This window comes from Canis lupus, chromosome 18, assembly GCF_003254725.2.
Source record: "Canis lupus dingo isolate Sandy chromosome 18, ASM325472v2, whole genome shotgun sequence".
NCBI lineage: Eukaryota > Metazoa > Chordata > Mammalia > Carnivora > Canidae > Canis > Canis lupus.
Genome location: NC_064260.1, coordinates 8,875,845 through 8,889,618, shown reverse-complemented (window position 1 = coordinate 8,889,618; position 13,774 = coordinate 8,875,845). Strand labels below are relative to the sequence as shown.

General features: G+C 45.7%; 1 long non-coding RNA gene across 3 annotated transcripts in view; it reads right to left on the bottom strand.

Annotated features, from left to right (window-relative positions):
• Positions 1-13,774, bottom strand: part of LOC112661430 (uncharacterized) — a 112,391-nt gene that overhangs the window by 15,382 nt on the left and 83,235 nt on the right. For all 3 annotated transcript variants that reach the window (XR_007403577.1, XR_007403576.1, XR_007403578.1), the window contains 2 exons: positions 1,158-1,872; positions 645-1,008 (listed from right to left, as the gene is read on the bottom strand). This is a non-coding gene — a long non-coding RNA (uncharacterized LOC112661430). The remainder of the gene's footprint in view (positions 1-644; positions 1,009-1,157; positions 1,873-13,774) is intronic.

The window sequence follows — 13,774 nt, the reverse complement described above, 5'->3', positions numbered from 1 at the left end:
GTGCAGCTGGTGAATGATGTTTGTGTTGTCTCACTAAGAGTGCCTCTTGGGGAGGGGAGAAATGTCAGGGAGGACATCCTACTAAGAGGGGCAAGCTTAGCCTCAGCCAAAGTTTCTTCGAACAGCTACTGAATGAGGCTGCATCACTCTGATGACTACACTAGTGGGACCCGTGGGAAATGTGGAACCTTGCAGGAGAGCTAGACACACACGCACGCACACACACACTCACATGCACGGACACCCCAGGGTGGGTGCATTTTGTAAAGGGATTCTTTCACTGTCAGCACCTGACAAGTGCTGAACCTGAAGATTAGCAGGGTCAGCATGGTGGGGGTCAGAGGGGGCAGGAGAGGGTGGTGGGGATTGGATTAAAAGCACCTGCCCCCAAACACATTTCCTTGGTGACAACAGGCCTTGGTGACAATGCACAGGCTTCCTCATCAGCTGAACATATCTGTGGACTAGGCACTGAGTTCACTGGGGACAAGGAGCCAGAGGAAGAGGGAGCCAGCTCTGGTTTGCTAAAAGAGATATTAAATTTCAACCCCTGGAGGAAAACAAAAAGTGAAAACGAAAAATGGAAAATGCTAAACCCCGGGGTTTATTTTTGGTGCTAATTTTGTTTTCTTAAAAGTGCATACCTGCCTTTGAACACTTGTGGAATGACGGATACACACGTTCCCATCACGGCTGCCTGGATGCCCCTGGGGCAGTGGGGCATCTCCTGGACTTTTCTTTCTGGACAGAGTGGTGACGAGGAGAGGGAAGCCTGACCCTCCGATCTGATCCAGCACAGCTGCATTTTCTCATTCCTGAGAACCGGACGAGTTTCCTGAGCCCTGGGCTGATACTCTGTACCATCTTTGGTGCAGCTGTAATTTTAACAGGGGGAGTCGACTTGAACCTCTCTAATCCTTACTCCAGACACCTTGAACTCCTGAGACTGGCGTGTATGCGTGCACGCATTTTTTTAAGGATTTTTCAGCTGTGCTTCTGAGAAAGTGGCTATATCCAAAGTTTAAAAAAAGAAAAGAAAAAAAAAAAAAAAAGGCAGGGAGGAGGTTAGTGACATAATTGCCTGATTCTGACCAGGAGATATTTCTGCAGCTTTAATATTTACAACAGCAAAAATAATGTTATTCTCCTAGGCTCACCTACTTGTGACTTTCAATTCCTGTTTCTTTTTCCGCGGCTGAGTGATTGGTACCATGTCCCCTCTTCTGCTCTGAACCGTGTTAGGATTAACTCAGAATTAAAAGTGTGAAGAAGCACCAGCGGGGGACGCGGGGAGAGGGTCTTGGAAAAACAATCGCAGCTAGTCGTAGAATTGCACAACCAACTTCAGATTTTTTTTTTTCTCAAGACTTATATTTTGGGAAGGAGCTGTTTTATGAATGGATATAGACCTGACACACAAAACGCGTGGGATCCGTCTGAGGGCCTCGTCTGGGTCAGCTGTGACATCTGGCTCTTATGAATCTGGCATACTGTGACTCACGGATACACAAATAGTAATCCTTGATAGCGACCACTTGTGACTGCCGACAAACAACATCAAACGCCAGGGGACTGCTGTGGCCACCTCCACTGAGCTGCTTGGGCCACTGCTGCCTGCTGCTGTCGGGCGCGGGGGGGGGGGAGCCACTGGACCCCAGGGCTTCTGGCCCTGCTAGGACCCCAGGCAGCCCCCCTCCAACTACTAGCTCTACAGTTTACAGCCTGGCAGGCTCCGGAGCTCTCCCTCAGTAGACACGGGTTGAGGGCATGTGGCCCTGATGGCAGATGGCTTGGATTTGAACCCCGGCTAAGCTACAGCTCAGCTGGGAAGGTGGCACATTTTCTAACTTCTCGGAGTCTCGGTTTCTTCATCTGTTGAGCAAGAAAAGTAAGACTTCATTAGAATAGTGAACATTTACTGGAACTTCCTATGGGCCAGGCACTGTTCTAAGCACGAAAGAGGCATTTATTTCAGTTAAAAATTTCTCAAATATGGTGTGGTTGGCCCTTTGGCCCCTGAAGACACTAGCACACAGCTGCAGGGATAGTAGGTCTTGCAGCCAGAAATCCTGCGCTCTTTCCTAGGACTCTAGAGCCGTGAGTCTCAATTAGGGCGAATTTTGCTTCACAGGGGATACCTGATGTCTGGAAACATTCCTGGTTGTCGTGGCTGGGGTAAAGGAGGGGTACTACGGGTAATTATAGGACTGAGGAAGACAGGGGTGCTCATCCTCCAGTGACAGGACAGCCTCCACAACCCAGGATGACCCAGCCTCAAATGTCAATAGCACTTGGGTGGAGACAGTGCCCTGGAGCCTGTCCTTGCAGTCATCACACTAACTCTAGATCGTACCCATTAGGAGGGGGTTAGGGAGGATAAAATGAAATGACGCATATAAAGCGCGAAGCACAATGCCTGGCACATAGGAAGCACTCAGCAAATTCAAGCTGCTATTGCTGTTGCCAATGCTATTACTTGATTTTCATCCACGACTCCTTTTCTGTTATTAGCAATGTCTTGAAGGTTATCTGGACCCTGGTGTCATGTCGCTTTACCTGAAGGGCCTGTGACATATAGTAAGAGAAAAAGGCAGATTTCCTTTCACTCCCTAGTGCTTGCTGCTGATGTTTCTCCCACCGGATGCCCTCTGTGGCCAGATCTACAGGGAGACAGGTGTCCGGCTTCACCTGGGACCTGCAGCCTGAAGCTTTGTTGGAGAGGTAGCTCACATTATGCTTCCTGCGAAAATCCCCTGGGTGGGCTGGGCTTGATGGTCCCCAGAATGGAGAACTAGCAGGTTCATCTAAGAATGGGTAATGCCAGTTGTCCAAGGGATTAGGAAACTAGTTTCATAAATGAAGGATGTCCGTGTTTTCTGGCTACACGTCTAGCTCCTGTTTATTTCTAGAATATCTTTAAAATTCTCTTCTTCCCTGGACATTGGAAAGTTGGGTAGATCAGGAGACAGTAAAGAAAAGTAAAGACCTGAAGGATCAGTAAATGCTGTACTTACTATAAAAGGTAATCTGGGGGAAACAACAACTTGACTTCTCTTTGTACCTCCGTCCAGTCCCCTGGAAAAGGAGACTGGAGAGCAATTTTGAGTCCCACATGCATATGTGTCACTTGCTGAGAGCTGCCTGGGAGCCTGTGGCTAAAGTACTCTTTGTTCTGTAGGCAGCCATCAGTGAGGCCAGCTGATGGCTGGTTCCAGATTCCTCTGGGCTACTCCATTGGCCACTCCATCGTGTCAGAGCACAGACATCTGCAGGCCACAATCCTTACAACTCCACAACTATAGTACGTTTTGGGCTTGGCACTGTTCTGGCCACACAACATGTATTGACTGATTTAATTTTCATAATAACCCAATAGGAGAGGTTCTAGTTTTATTACCATTTTAGATATGGGGAAACCAAGGCACAGAGAAGCTAAGCAATTTGCCCCCAAAGCAATTTGCCCCACAAAGATGAAAGCTGCAGACCTAAGAAATTAACCAGGGCAGCGCAGGGCCAGTGGCCACTTTCTCCACCACTAGGATGAGAGCTCCTGTACCTAGAAGGAGCCCGGTGTCATCTAGTCAAGGTGGACAAGGGTTCCACAGCTCAGCAAATCAAGGATATCAAGAGGCAACATTCATAACTGAAACATCTAAGTTGCCTGTATTCTTAATGAGCTTTTCTATATTTTTCAGAAGGGGAAGAAATTGGTGAAGGGGTACACACAGTTGTGGATGAAAGAGCCTTACATGAGCATGGTATTAGCTAGGAGGAAGACCAAGCAGAAGCTGTCACCTTGATTGGGATATGGGAAGGGAATATGGGGTTACAGAGGGAGTCTGAAGTGTTGGCCTGTAGCTGTGAGCTGCATCTAACTCTAGCGAGCTTTTTGCAAGTGCACGCCTTCCATGAGCCAGCCAACACGCGTGTTCTGTGCCACATGGCACCGGTCAGTGAACATGAGTGCCTCCGTGGTGAGGTACCACGACGGCTAACCGAGGGACTCACCACATAATCTGAGTATAAATGTCAGCCTGTTCATAGAGAGGTTGTTAAATACAGAAGTGCTCCAAAATTCTGTCACATGTTAGAGCTGGTTAGTCTACATTGTAGAAGATTCAAGGATGGGATACACTGTAGGGACTGAGTTAGAGGAACTGAAAGTTGAACCGATATCCCTGAAAATCCCTGCACACAGGGGAGGCCCTGGACTTCTGGCCTTCTCTGCTGACCACTTCTAATTAAACTACTGATGCCTACTACACTGTAATTAAGAGACTTTCAATCAGTTGATTACATCATCCGTCACCTGAAAATGCTGGTATTAGTCATTTACCAACCTGCTACCCACTAGACAGGAAAGGTTGGTGAGGGAGCTTCCTACATGCATTGATGTTCTATGGATTATCGTGTTTATATATCCAACAGTGTGTCTTGATCCTTAAAATTCTTCCCTTTATATGCTGAGAAGTTCTTGGGGGGCACACAAACCAGACCGTGTGTGTTGTGTTGTGGAGGATAATGAGATGAGACTCTCGTGCTGCTCTGTACATTTCCTAGGAGTGCCCATGGATTTGCCTTGCACAACCTCCCAGGCTTTTCTCATCCCTTTTGTAACCAAAGGTCATGTGGTTGCAAAACAAGCACCAGGACTAATGGGATGATCTGTGTGGTTCACTCACTGCCTTTTCTGCCTCAGAGGTTTCCTCTCAACCTTCCGCCAACTCCCAAACTCCCTACTGCTGTCTCCTCCCTCCTCCCGCCCCCATGATGCAGCACTGCCGCTCTCTGAGAAGAACCGCTATTTTGTGAAGTCTGATGCACAAGTACCAATCCTCTTCTTGTTGGACATCGACACTACTTGCCCTGTTCACCTTTTAATCATCTGTCTTTACCTTACATGACTTTACCCTCCTCTCTGATCTGTCATTCTTCTTGTACTGTCCCTTATGTCTTCCAGCAAAGACCCCTCAGCTTCCGAGGGCTCTCCATAGACAACTGCCAGCTGGGTCAATGCATTCCCCCAGTAATCTCGACCTCGTTTGCCCCCAGCTTAGTTTTTCCACCCTGCTGTGTGTGAATTCTGTACCTCGGCAAACACCAGTGCCATCTTCCTCATAACCTGGTCAGATGCCGGAGAATGAACTGAGACTCCAAGCTTTTCTTACTCCCCCCAATCCTGGGAGCTGCTGAGTCTGCTGTCTCCACTGCTGAATATATCTGGACTCTACTCCCTTTCCACAATCATTGCCTTGTTTGGTCCATTGTCTCTTCACTCTTACACAGCTGCCACAGTGTCCTGTGCTCCTGTTCTTGCCTCCACATCTCTCCTTTCAAAACCATCCTTACCACCACGGTCAGCCATATCCAGCTACGTGTGGTCATCAGGTCAAAGGACCTTTCATTCCAGATTCCAAAAGATGTCATGTTGTTTAAAGTAAATATAGTCACAATATAGAATCTGAGATAGTTGTTTTCAGTGTCTGTGCATGTACGCGTGTGCGCGTGTGCCTACACACACATATTCCCCATCTCAACTACTCAGGATTAAAGTGTCAGTTTGCAAGTTTCTAAAAGCTTTTTTTTTCATAGGGGGTACTCCACAGTAGAAATTGAGGAAATCAGACAGGCAGTTACATGGAAATTAAATTAAAATTAAATTACATTAAATTAAAATGTAAGCTCCTTTAAGACAGCTGCTCACGGTCCCTTGTTACGCCTCACAACACTTAGCAAAGTACCTTGTTTAATGTGATTGGGTTCAGACCCAGGAAAGAGAGAACTCGCAATAATCAAAAGCAGATGGGGGCAGCTAAACCTCTACAGGTTAAAATATGTCAGCCTTTGAGGAGAAAATGGGAGTGGATTTCAGAAGCAAAATATTTGTGTGTGATGAGTTGGAGTTTGGGAAGTTTTTATTTTTTGTGTGTTTTTTGTTTTCTTTCTTTCTGTCTTTCTTTTCTTTTTTCGTTTTCTATTTTTTTTTTTTTTTGAATGGAAAAAAAGACGCCCAAAGGAGCCAGGGAGACGCTAATGGATGAAATGCTTTGCACATATGGGATGGAAAATTGTGCTCAGTTAAGTCAAAAAGCAGCTTCTGAAGAACGTATTGTGGCTGCGGCTTCACAGGTGCCTGACCCGCTGGCCCTGCTACATCACTGCACCATGTGTTTGGCGCTGGTCCTCCACTCTAGCCGCCATGCAGGAAGATCATATTCAGTGAGGCAGAAACTTCTAGAACTGCTTGGAACTGCTGCTTATGCCAAAGAAGATCCCCTCCTTCTCACCCTTTTATCCACACACAGGAGCATTAAAGAACTAAACAGCTCTCATCTCAACTTCCTCCCAACCTCACTCTTGGCTCATCCTCCTCTGAGGAGCAGCTGTTTTTCAGCTGATGTTTAAGCACACACACTCTAACTTAAATTACTCAATTTCTTCATAAAGGAAAGAGCTCCTTTTCTCTGGTTTGTTTTAATTTCTCCTAAATATCATTCCTATAGGAGTACCTCACTTTACACATTTTTAACTCTCCTCAGGAACATATGGTTTATGCACTGCAGTATAAATCCAATATTTGCAAATTGAATCAGGGTTGAAATTCACCAAGAAAGGATGCCACTTAAAGAGACCATGTGGGGAACCCTTTAAAAAAATTGTTTTTAATGTTTTTTTCTTTTCTTTCTTTTTCCCCCCTGAAGCAAAGAATCCTTTGATAATGCAAATGATTGATTCTCTTCATTCTTTTTCCAGAAAACTACACTCTATTTTTACAAGCTTAGCAGACTTGATTTATGTGCATTGGGACTTCTCAAAATGGGACACCCACTTGTTCCCAGGCAAGTAGTTACTATTAGGCCAGGGGCTAGTTCTGTAGGATTCTCATTTTCCCAGCTTGTTCTTCCTCTTCAGAAAACGGTGACCGTTTAGAAATGTGATAAAGATATTGGGGTTGATATATCTAAACGACTGCCATCCCCTCCAAGTCACCGTGTTGAGACAACCTAGAATGTTCTGGCACTGTATGTTAGAGTTGTTTCTAGTTGCAGTTTGGAAGTGACACTGGACCCACAGTCTATGAGCCCACCATCACTGCATGCCAGTTCCAGGGACAGCTGTGGTTCTGCTGAGGGCTCAGGGCTTGATCATCAGAAAAGCTCATTTTCAAGACCAAAGCCTCTATCAGTGGGCCCCTAACTCCTCAGTGCTGCCCTCTGGCACTCACCAGGGCAGTTGTTTTCTTGTCTCTATCTTTCTTCTTCAGAAGCGTTAGACACTACATTTATAGTGCCTATTGTACACAGGCACCATGCTCACCAACTTACATACACCAATTCATCTGCACAGTAACTCGATGTAAGAGGTGCACAGTCAGAAGGAAGTTCAGGCACAGGGAGGTGTAGGTCACACAGTGGCAGAACTGGGATTCCATGGCTGACCGAGCGGGTCACAGGACCACGTCTAACCCCACCCTGACCATGAGCAGTGTCAGCATGTCCGTGTCCTTCCACAGCAATAACTCATGTTTACTTTGTACTCAGCAGATAAAGGGCTTTGCTGTCTTGTTTTATTTAATGCTTATAATATTCCTTACCGTCCTTGCAATTATCAGTGTTTATAAGTGAGAAAGCTGGGTTATATCCAAGGGCAACAGAGCTATCAAGTTGGGGGAGAGGGCATTTACCCATTAACTTTACCCACTGTGGTGTGTATCGTTAAGCCGAACAAAAGGCAAGGATCAGGCCTCCATTAAAGGAATTTCAGAGGAGCAGGATGGGTAAGAGGGTTTTGAGGACAGCATTTAGAAGCACCTGAAATTTTATCATGCAAATCTGACTCTTCTTGTTGGATTCACCTCCTCCTCCAACACACACATGCACACATATGCACATACAGACATGTTCAGAACCATGGACACGTATGTCATGTACAGGCACACTGATGTGCACGCACACACAGGCATGGACACATTCCATGTCTATGCACGTCCCCCCCCAAAAAAGCGGCTTCATAAAATAAAACTCTCCATTATAAAATGCAGAACTCTTACAGCAAGTTAGAATAAGCTGAACAAAACTCCACACCCACCCAAAACTCCAGCCCATTAGAATCCCCTCCCTCTGTGAGGCAGTGCTTGGCTGGCTTGAGTGCAAGGTGGGTGGAATTTCAGAGCTTGTACCTGTTGCTGGAGGGGGAAGTAACTTGTTCAAGTACAGAGGAAGGAAATGCTACCTGGAGGGCATGGCTCCTGCTCCCTGTTGTCGAGTACCTCAGGAACATCACAGAGGGACCAAGAATCAAGTCAACCTCCATCCCTCAGGGATGCTCCTCCACACGTTTCTGTGTTCTCTATGCCAGCAAAGGGGGTCTCCCTCCATCCAAACATCTAGAACCTGAGCCCCAATGTGGTCTTCACTTTGAACTTCTCACTTATCCACACAGCCCTCAGGTCACTCCCTCTATCCACATGTTGGCACCCTACTGTCCTGGGTCAGAGCCTTGCCTTACCCGTCAGCAGTCTCCCCATGCTAGCCACTTCCATTCTCCAAACTGTCTGCTCTTAGACTCCTTTTAAAGGAAGTTTCTCACTTAGAAACTTACCAAGGCTTCCTATTCTGTATGAGGACATGTCCTAATTCCTTGGTCTAGGGTTTTTTCTCATCTATCCCAAACTTAACTCCCCTGCTCACTCTGTTGCCCTTTTCTGCCACCACATACCCTGATCTCTTATCCCCTGGAGGACTTAACTTTAAACATGCCAAGAACTTTTATTTGTTGCTTTATTGCTTCGTTTGTACTTGCTGTTCCTTTGGTCTCCAGTTTTTCTCCAACTATTGAGGTCTCTTGTCTAAGGTTTGACTTCCATGGGCCTCTTCCATGAGACCTTCTCCAGTACTCCACCCCTAACATTATCACCTGAGAGCCCTTTAAGACAAGTAAGACACAATAATAACATTTATTTTTTCTTAAGATTTTATTTATTTATTCATGAGAGACAGAGAGAGAGAGAGGGAGAGAGAAAGAGGGAGGCAGAGACACAGGCAGAGGGAGAAGCAGGCTCCATGCAGGGAGCCCGATGTGGGACTCGATCCCGGGTCTCCAGGATCAGGCCCTGGGCCGAAGGTGGTGCTAAACTGCTGAGCTACCCGGGCTGCCTACGTTTATATTTTGCTGAGTGTGTGCCAAGGGCCTCTTTTAAACACTTTACACCTATTAACTCTTTTAATCTTCTCAACAATCCTGTCTTCATTTTATAAATGAGTGAAGGCACAGGCAGGTAATGGGCCTTGCTCAAAGATCATGGTAAGCGGTAGAGCCAAGAACTCAAGCCAGAAGACTGGTTCTATCTCATCCGTTTTTTTTTTTTTAAGTGCTTATCCCAGCATCAGCCAGCATGACAACTGGGGGGCAGGAAATGTTCTGTATGGAGTCTCGTACCTTGTAGCCCCTTATGCAAGGTGCTTTGGGGCATGCTTATGGCTGCAGGAAGATGTTCTGATGCTTAATACAAGTTTATGAAATAATTGAAAGAACATTTCTTGATGAGTCAAATCATGCCAGTTCCTGCTGCCTCGAGATGAGAGAGAAAAACCAAAGAGGGAAATTCTGTTCTCAAGGATAGCTTATGTTTGACATTTACTTAAAGGACGCTGATAGAAGAAATTATTATGACTTTTAGAGTCTCTATCAAAACAATCCAAGAGTCAGGTTGAGTTACATGGGGCCTCTTCAAACCTCCTTTCTTAATTTCGGTGTAAACTCCCTTCTCAAAGCCCTGTGGGACCCAAGTGAATTGTCCATTTTCCTGCACACACCATGTTTACCTTGGCATTTCCAGGTGGCTCAGGTCATAGCACAACCTCCAAGGTTCACCTGGGTCTTCCTGGAAGGTTATAATCTGGACTGTGCTTTATGTGTGTGCATTGTGTGGGGCTGAGGTGATGGTAGGCCCAGAGGGGACTTCATCAGTCTTCATTTCACTGCATAGAAATAATTAAGCCAGAATATTAATACTGTGGTAATTGCGTCCTCCTTTCGTGTTTACAGAGAGAGAGAAACAGCTGGGGTGGCTGACATCTGAAACAGGAGCGGCTGATGGTTACTCGTGCAGCAGATGGGCTTGGGTCATGAATAAGCAGCAAATGTGAAAAAGAGATTCACAGGGCTGAGCCAGGCTTGCTTTGTGCAAAACTAGTTAACCCTTGCTGCTTGCCACCAGTCCAAGGCTTGGATTGCTAGGCTGTTGCTTTTTGCAGTCAGAGACCTGGTAGTACTGAAAGAAGCAAAACTGGACTGGGAAAGTGCAAGAGAAGAGGTGAACAAATGTGAGGTCAAACCACAACACACACCCTGCTATGAATGAATGGAAATGAAGCCCCTGCGTTCAAGCTCCTGGCAGGTGTGTAAATCAACATCTCGGAGACAGGGTGGCCCCACAAGGAATAGGGAGTTCATCAAATGGGATCCTGGACATAAAGTGATTTAAGAGGTGTCAGAATGTTCCCATTTCCCACCAATCGCTCCCTAACTTCTCATCAGTGCTTGCAATTTTATATTTAGGAAAGCATTCCTTCATATCACATAACTGAATGAGGCTCATTGAAATGCAATGACCCTGAGAGGGGTGACATTTTGAAACTTATCAGCATTTAACAGCACCATATGCAAATTAACTTGTGTCAGAGCCTTTCTGGACTTCCTCATTCCCAGCTCTCAGAGAGCAGCACCCTATGGAGTTGGACAAATGATGGGGGGAGAGGTTGAATTCAGGAGGGACCCTGAGCATTAAGAATGTCTTCAGCATCTGGTTTTCCCCAGCTCGGCCCCTTACTAGCCATGTGCTCTTGGGCCAAGAGTTCACCCTGGGATATGTAACCTTGCCAAGATGCAGGATCCTCATTTGAAAAAAAATCAGAGAAATAACAGGTACTCTGAATAGGTCATGGGACTTGTGCAAATAAGGCAGAGATTGTGAAGGCATCTTGAAAACTGTGATATTCATAAGGATAAGGTAGTGGTGATGATGGTTGGAGTCATAGTGTGGGTAGCAGGAGTTCTTACAATGAGAGGCATGGTGCTTTTCAACAACTACACATAATCTTTGGTCAGTGGGGTGGCAGTCTTCACTATAGGAGGCATAAAATGGCTAAAGAGAAACAATTCCTGAGTTGCAGCTATGGAGGGGATTCCTGTCACCATTACACAGAAAAGGGCATCAAGTTCATATTTCTGTTTAATATCAGGGATGGATGCTCTGACCTAATCTTCATCCAAGTTAAATCCAGAGTTCAGCTCCTTCCATGGCCACCAAGGGCAGGGAATCTTAGAGACAATTTAGAACCACACAGAAAGAAGATGAGCTAGGGAAGAAATAGGAGAGAATGCCAATCCAATTAGAGTAGGTCATCAATATTTCCAGACGGGACTGAGAGAAAGCAAAAATTATTAGCAACTCCTGATAAGTACTAACCTTAAAATTAACTTTGAACAACTTTGTCAGCAAGAACTCTGAGGAAAAGCTCTGATTCAATAAAATGAGATCGTGAGGGAAGATCTACCAGCTAAGGGAAGCACCATGTGCTTTCCATGTGGAGGGAAATCAGCAGAACTTGATGGAACACAGTACAACACTAGATCATTCCCGGCCTAGGAGTTCCTCACAGCCCCTAAATGAAGAAGAACTGTGAGTTCACAGCAGAGCCACTTCTTTTTGATCAGTGATGAATTTATTACATATTAATTTGCATTGATTTGTACATTAAAATAATCCATTTCCATTTCAACAAATCTTTCATCTTCATAAGGTCTCAAGTAAAGGAACACTTGCAGGTATTTTTATAGGTAGACACAAGACCTGGTGGGTTGGACTGAGCATCATAATCAGGATGGGATTGTCTAGCGTGCGCAATTGCTAGCCAGCAGCTCAAGTATTGGATATTGCTTCACCTGGGCTAGCCGTTTGGTTTGCTTCACAAGACACAAACTTACACCCTGAGTTTTCTGCCAATTCCAGCTCTGAAGCTTTCACCATTTTTACCTCAAATCATCACTTGATGGCACTTTCCTTGTAACTCCACTTTTGTTGGCTCCCCATCTGGCATGACATGAATATGGCCACTTCACCACTTCAATCTCTTAACTACCCTAAGAAGGTAGTAATTGCTCTTGGGTTGGCTGTTATTCTGGATATCTTTCTAAATTCTCAAGTGAGTGAAACCTCAGAATTGCCTCCTGATTGCTACATTATTACAAAGTTGGTGTTCAAGTATTCCCTAATTTATTTTTCTATCTTCCCCTACTCCTTTCCTTAGGACTTTTTCTTGTCATTTTCCTTATCATAGAGCATGTTTTAGTGGATCCTCTTGCACGTGCCAGTTTAGGGCTCCAGACTTTTCCAAAAGGCCCCACAACCAAGTCTTAGAGTCATCAGATGGTTTTCATGCATTCTTATAATCAGTTATCTTCAATTCTCACCCAGGATACTCCTTCTCCTGCTTTAGCCCTTCCAGTGTCCCCTCTTTCATTCTCTCTGATTCTTCACAGGAGCCACACTCACCATTGAGATGCTGACATCCTTGGGGGTGCTGAAGCTTAGCTCTGTGGTGGGTTTCCCATATGTCAAAGCTGCTCAGAGTCCCTTCCGGGAATTAGAAAACTGTTCCTCATCTTACTTTTGAGTTCCCCTTAGAGCAGAATCCAAGTCAAATTTTTGGTTCCTCAAATTATTTAGAGTATTTAGCAATCATACATCCTTCTCCAGAAGTGAGCAAAACATGATGCCAAGTACCTACCACATGAACCTCATCCGAGGCCATCAGCTATGGCAGTCCTTCATGCACAAATCAAAATGCATCATCCATGTGGTCCCACCAGCTGGTTATACCTGGAGGCCAAGGATGGGCATCAGGGACAAAGGTAGCCATCCAGACAGTAGTCAGCCGATTGGCAGACTGGGGGAAAAGCTCTGGTATGGGCCCTCTGTACAAGACAGTGACTAACTACATCATTCCTTGGGGAGTTTAAACTCAAGCTGCACAGTTAACTTGATGACTGTACAGACAAGGAGACAACACAGGAGCACAATGGCAGAGCCCTGGAGTAAAGAAAACCATGGGCCTTCAGCTCAGGGAAAACCAGGCAGCAAGGTCTGTGTTTTGTCTTATTATAATATTTCAGTCTGGTAAAGAATGGCCCCTTCCCTTTGCATCCTTATAAGAAGCAGCTCCTAACTAAAGTAAATGGGGTACATCTGCTCTCATCTGAAAGATTCCAAAGACCTGACTCTTCTTCCATTGTCAAGGAAGGAAAGCCAGTGTCCCCTCTCCCACCTTCCTGCTTGAAGCACAGGGACTTAATATGTCCTCAACTAGGCTGCTCCTGGTTTCCTTAATCCCTTTGGTACCAGAAATTAGACCTCACAAAGGAAAATAAAAGCCTCAAACACACCTAGTGCAAAGCTGGTCCCCGTCCGGGTACTGTCCCTAACTTCTCTATGCCAGCAAACTCTCCACCAAAGCCAGGGAACCAGGAACTTTGGGTTTAGGTAATGACAGCAGAATTGGGCCCAAGCTGAGTCAGCCACAGCCCTTGGCATATCCCCAAGTGAAAGGAACAACTGGTTGAGGGTTACTTAAGATAGGAACTCTTTAAATAGTTTCCCGCTGGGGATGCTCTGACAAGCCAGCCAAAGTGCCTCCTTTCCCTTGCCCCTCCTCATCCCAACAAATGACAAAGTACGGGCTGTTGCCTCCAGGTGAGCAAGGTTCTAGGGAAA